The sequence below is a fragment of the Varroa destructor genome, unplaced genomic scaffold (assembly GCF_002443255.2).
Source record: "Varroa destructor unplaced genomic scaffold, Vdes_3.0 BEIS01000002.1, whole genome shotgun sequence".
Taxonomy (NCBI): Eukaryota; Metazoa; Arthropoda; class Arachnida; order Mesostigmata; family Varroidae; genus Varroa; species Varroa destructor.
In genome coordinates this window covers 18,896,551-18,902,663 of record NW_019211455.1, presented here as the reverse complement: position 1 = coordinate 18,902,663, position 6,113 = coordinate 18,896,551, and the positions used below count along the sequence as shown (strand labels likewise).

Below are 6,113 nucleotides of genomic sequence, written 5' to 3'. Positions count from 1 at the left end.
ACTTGTGAGGGATTATACGAGGGAATATTCTTCTCGAAACGTTCTTGTATATCATTGGTCTAAAAATATGACAACAAGAAAAGCCTATAGCCTGACCGGGTCGAAACATGGCTTGGATAAGGACGTTGAAGGACTATATATACGAAAGCTTCCGTCTGTAGTCCTGTGTCTACCTGCTGCCATCATTTAAGCCATTTGTAAACAAGCTAGTTTGGGCGTTAACTTGTGGTGATATTTATAACCGAAACCTTTTTTCGACATTGATCAACTTCAAAAAAGCAGCTTTCCTTTAGGCTTGCGGGCAATAAATACATCTTTTATGAGGAATTTGGGGATAATCACAGCCATTTAACATTATTTATAAGGTTATTATTATTATAGCTGTTACTGATTGTGTCTATGAAGGCACTAAATATGAAAAACGTGTATATCTGTGAAAACATTGTCGACTAATGGGGCAACAGCAAAGTGCGAACTGGGTAAACATGCGGCATGAGACACTCCAGAATGCGCAGTATAGGAGAACGCGATGGCCGTAAAAACGTGGCTGTTTACTGCCAAGTGTCTGAACTTGTTGTTGGCAATAAATATGAAAATGTTTTTTAGAGATTACGACACGATGTAGCTTGAGCCTGTCAAACTTGTCATTGAAGAAAGACGGGGCAAAGAAGTATTTGCCGCAAAAAATGGCTTGGGGAGCCGAAAACTGTCGTTATCAAGGTGATTTCGGCAAGCTTTTTTTTCTGAATCCGTTGTAAGCCTAGCAGATATAATATCTGTTGTATACGAATGCGCTCTTCAGGGCATTTATCGCTAAGGAATTCTGTTTGAGCCTCGTATCACACGCACATAGTGCACCTACTTTAAACAATATCGTAGTTGTCTACGTGTCGCATATTGTTAATATGGTGCCACGTGCCAAGACGCTGTCTTATCTGTTAAGCACTACTCGAATACTCGTGCCATTTGAATGAACGGGTAAAAACTTACTTTCAGTAAATTATATTGCAACAATACTTCCATAACGAACGTACTGTCAAATAGATGAGGTGGCGTGGCCATGTTAACACGTCAAGCAATGCTATGTTTGAATCTCTTCTTCGTGATATTTTAGATCAGTTTCCGCAGGGATAGAAAATAAGTTCCTTAGCGAACCAAGGACATGGCGTATGGTGCGGTATGCAGGACATGATGGCGAATTATCTCGGCGTCTTGCGAAATACAAGCCTATAGATCGGCTCCCGTCTCGGAGATCTCAATCAATAAACCAAGCTCATTTATTCACCGCTATCAAGTGGTACTCCAAACGCTTGAAATATATACATATGCATTTATGACAAATTAGCATACTAAATGGCTTTACAAACCTGGCTAAAGCAAATGTCATAAGATAGTATTTCGAATGGTCCGTCTAGAATTGACGCGGTCATTTGTTTCAAATATACTAATGATAACATCATACATCACATACTAATTATCTTCACTTGGTCACCGAGTTAGCACGCCCTTGCGGGCAGCGAGAAGCCTTTTTTGCAAGCTTGTCTATATCTAGTACAAACACAATAGTCATCAGGTTCATGAAATTCCTCAGCTTTGCATAGGCGATGGTAAAAGCCACGAACTGTGTATTGTGTCACTATATGCCCGTTAAGCTGATCAGGTCCTTTCTAAATCTCGTCCATCATCGGCTCCGCTTAACAGACTTTGGCATCGACCTCCGCGAATTCCTAGCCTCAAATACTCAAAATTCTACACTCGTGAAATCATTCCAGACTAAGTTCACCCAGTAAGCAGTAACAGACGCAACTTTAAAATCGAAAAGTCGCAAAGCGGCCAAGAAGGACAACCTGCACGAGCTAAGCATTGAGAGCGAAGCTATCAAAGCCACTACTCCTTTTTTCGTAATATGCTGGGAGAAGTTTTAGCCGTAAGATCAGCAACGCTACGTAGGTAAATCGATTAACATATGTAAGATATATAACGCGTCACGAGTCGAAATTCTGGAACCTCGCCTGAATTTTATTGTCTCCTTTCTAGTAAGATTGATTGTCAATTCCAATTCCTAGACTGGAACATGCTGCACATGGAAACAGCTGCCCTTATCCATAACTAACCTGTTTGCGTAAACGAGAACCTTCTCTATATTTGCCAACTGGCGAATCTTGTCTAGCATATCCTTGAGTAAGGTCGAGATAGCTTAAGTTATCACCCTGAGATACACTTGTAATTTGGAGAAACGCTGGCAACTCCAGAACAACATCAGTCCCTTTCAACTCGAGTACCGCTGCTATTAATTTAAGCACGTTCGCAAAAATTCCAAAATCGCAAGCATGCTTAAGACTAAGTTCTTTGGATCGGAGTTAAAGGCAGCTTCAAAATCTACAAATACTTACATTGCAAAAAGTTCCTTGAGATCCGTTTTATATCATCAAATCGGATTTCCTATGCCGCTTCGGCTCAATGCTCCTTGTTAAATCCGTGTTACTCGTTGCATTTACACTTTCTCGGAACACATTTAGGCTTCCTGTTAGTAAATACGAGAGAAGCAAATAGCAAACGCTTTTCTTCGTGATTCCTAACCATGACGTTTAGCGATGATTGCGTTTGCCTTTTGACGCCATGACGAGATACATTGCATTCTACCAATAATGAAAAAGCAGCTCGAAACAAGGACATTCGTTGAACATAGCCATCCAGCACATAGCCAGCTCCACAGGGGTCCTGAAGAGTGCATCCCAAATCCTGTCCGGTTCCGCGGTTTTCATTGAGCATAAGCTCTCGAGCATCTGAATTCTTCTTCAGGACTAAAGGCTCCTGGTCTAGCCTTTTACTTACTTCAAATGCTGTTCGTTCGCCCCAGATTGCGCTAAGTGGAAAGACTCCTTGACGTACAATATCACTGGTAAGAATATTTTAGCGAAAGGAGCACTGATGAGGCGATAGGACAAAATGTAGGCCATTGATGGCCGAACCATTTGAAGGGCTGACGCTCGACTTCTTTTATGAGAATAGCCCTTCTGCTGTTTCTTCCGCTGGATAGCATATGTCTTCCTGCAGATTACTTTGAATACTGCACCCAGTAGCCTGGCTACCGGTTGTAGTGTTACCAGTAGCCTAAAGGCATCCTGGGCACAACGGGCGAATTGGGATTTGTAATCAAACATGGCTGTTGTCCCCTGGGATAGACTAAATAAACCGAAAACTTGGGATAGATTTTAACCTCAAGCGAGCTCGGCACTAGAAGGACTTCATGAGTTCTTTTCGGAAGCTTCTTCGGATCCGAGCTGCACAGTAAAGAATTATTCCTCCAGATGAAAGATGATCCTAAGGGAACCTTAAGGTTTCATACAATAGAAATGCATGTCTGAAACTGCCCTCCTTCACAGAGAAACTATCAAATGAAACATCAAACTATCAAGATGTATTCTACCTGTGTTTACTCGCATTCGTTACAACGATATCTATGTTTTTTTTCCAGCAAGACCAATAAACATCATTACTTTACTGGTGTTAACTGTTCAACAATGATATTTCATCAGTGTGTCTCAAAGAGTTGACGTTTGAGTCTAGGTGAGCTTGTCCAGGGGTGCATCGAAATCTCGTACCACTATGATATGAGCGCTGGAACTAGCGTCCGTCACGACCTTTAGGTCACTGACAAGCTTCTCCAACGTGGGTGAGAGCGTACGTTGTCCTCAGCATAACGCTATATGAGGTCTCTAACTCTATGATTGTCGAACGATAAATCTCGGCCACAAACGCGGCCACGATCCGTTCCAGCTTGGTCAGGGCGGTGGACGGAGTAACATCTTTGTGAGCCGAATACTCCGGTTACTCAGATCCTTTGAGTACAGATATATCGACTAAATTGCTATACGAGTATCGCTAATGTAGAGCCGCTGTTGCAGGCTCACTGAATGATCCTTTAGCGTTTTCCACGAGTATGGCTTTGACCTTCCCTCTAAGACCGTGTTCGCGACTAACTGCTATACTTAAAGCTCCGTTTCCTAAACATGGTATGTGTTTTTAGCGTAATCAGGGCCTAGTTCAAGAAGTCTTAGAGATTTCGAAACAAGTCTAAAACCCTTTCCACATCTTCAAACGGTTCCATAAAATAGAACTATGCGGTATAAGCGCAGGAGGCATATCTACACCCAAACCTAGCCATCGGTATATCTGTGGACCTCATGGTCCCTTTCTAGCAAGCGCACTCTATCCCCCTAAAATCTCTAACGCTACAGGCGAGAATTCGTATTCCCGAGAGAGTTTTCATACCTGGAAAGTTTTTTTTTCCACTTTTTTTGCTGATCCCGGGTACGTGCTGCGTGCAAACTTTGGCCTACAAACAGCTGTGTTCCATGCCATTATTCCAAATTAGGGTTCTAAGTGACACGCGCCGCCCCATTTAACCAATACTCCATAACCATTTTCCCGTCACGTTTATATGGATCTGTACGCTCCCAGATTCGCGGGACCTGCGCCGTTACGCGGGAGTGTTGTTCACTTAACCTATAGTATGACTTAATACTTGTCTGCTCTTTTTAAGCCAAATGAACCGTTTTGCCTAAAACGATTCATTTCACAATTTCTGATATGGGGCATTTTGACTCCCAGCCAGAAAAGTATAGAAAAAGCTATTGTTAAGATGTGCTCAGACTCACCGATAAACAATGATGATTACGTTTATATAGTACTCCACTCAGAGGAATAGTTACAAGCTAGCGAAGACGTGTGCGCGTCGTCACAGTTTGTACTAAAGTCTTTCTCTTAGATCCACGTAAACTTCTTCTTATGCACAGTTTTTTTGTCGTTTGATGGACTATGTTGTTTCGAAGGTTGTTATTGTACAATACAGGCTTCTGTTTAACCTGTGCAGATGCCTTCGGGTAGCTTATGCGTAGGACTCTGTTTAGTTACGCTGAGAGGCTACCTTTGATGAACTTCCTTGGTGCAGGATACAAACATGTACAGAAAGAAGGCCGTGGAGTCATACAACAAAAATCTTTGCTCGATTTTGCCCTCCTCTCCCAAAAGTGGATGCAGTCAATATGTTACTCGGCCGCAAATAACAGCTTGTTGATAATATTCTATCTAGAAATTGAATCGTAGGAACATGGCTTACAAGGGATTGCACCAAGCTAGATTAGATAATGCATTATAACCTAATCAGCTGCTGCGGCTTCAAGTATAACAACGCCAATGGACGTTATTGTTGGGTACCTTTTCTCTTTGTGTATTCAGATCACAAGTTGTTTCGATGCTCTCGTTGGTTATAAATCAGCTTACGACAAAAATTACCTGCGCTGTACCCACAAAGAAGAAAAAGTCTATTGGTGTTTAAATCCGACAAATCAGCGGGCTAGCCTTGCCTAAATAGCGGAAGCATTCAAATGTAAAGCTTTATAAACAGGCCTCTTAGGCTACGATCGTAGCCTACGAGACTAACGCTAGCTTGTATTAGATGCTGAATTTCCAAAGCGATAAAGTAGAACAGTACTTTTAATTGGATTCGCGCATAATATCCGCTTGACTGAATAAAATAAGCCCTTCGTTCATACTAGAATTCCCTGTAAACCTATTAGTGTAACACGTGTGCGCTTAGCATCAACGTATTGACAAAGTTCCAGGGTCTGGCTTTTATACAATATCTTAAATGGGACTGTGAAAGTATTGACCATATCAGATTCTTCTTAAGCCGTAACAACATTAACAGATGTAACTTTCCCGATCGACCTAAGTTACGCCACTGGAACTGAATTACTTTTTGGCAGCTAAATACACAATCTTATAAAGCCACTAAGGAACTCTGAATATGAGGCGTCTTTATTTCGTCTCCTTCGTAAGGATACCCAATACAACACTATTCAGGATTTTGCCAAACGTCATCCTACGCACCTTAAACAAAATAACAATCGTCAGCATAATACTTTAATAGAAAATGTTGTATAATTAATTATACTATATATAATTATTCTCACTGAGAAATCATTAGTGAACTTTTGGTCAAGCACGATTTACTTTCAATAACCGGCAACATTTAAATTCATCGTGTATTTCAGTAGTTCAATTTTTCCTTAATAGCTTAAACTGTCGCTAAATAGCTGTAGCTAAAT

At 41.3% G+C, this 6,113-nt stretch overlaps 1 protein-coding gene across 3 annotated transcripts in view; it reads right to left on the bottom strand.

Moving 5' to 3' along the window:
* The window catches only part of LOC111245186 (uncharacterized), a 101,958-nt gene that overhangs the window by 53,290 nt on the left and 42,555 nt on the right, over positions 1 to 6,113 (bottom strand). The window lies entirely within an intron of this gene.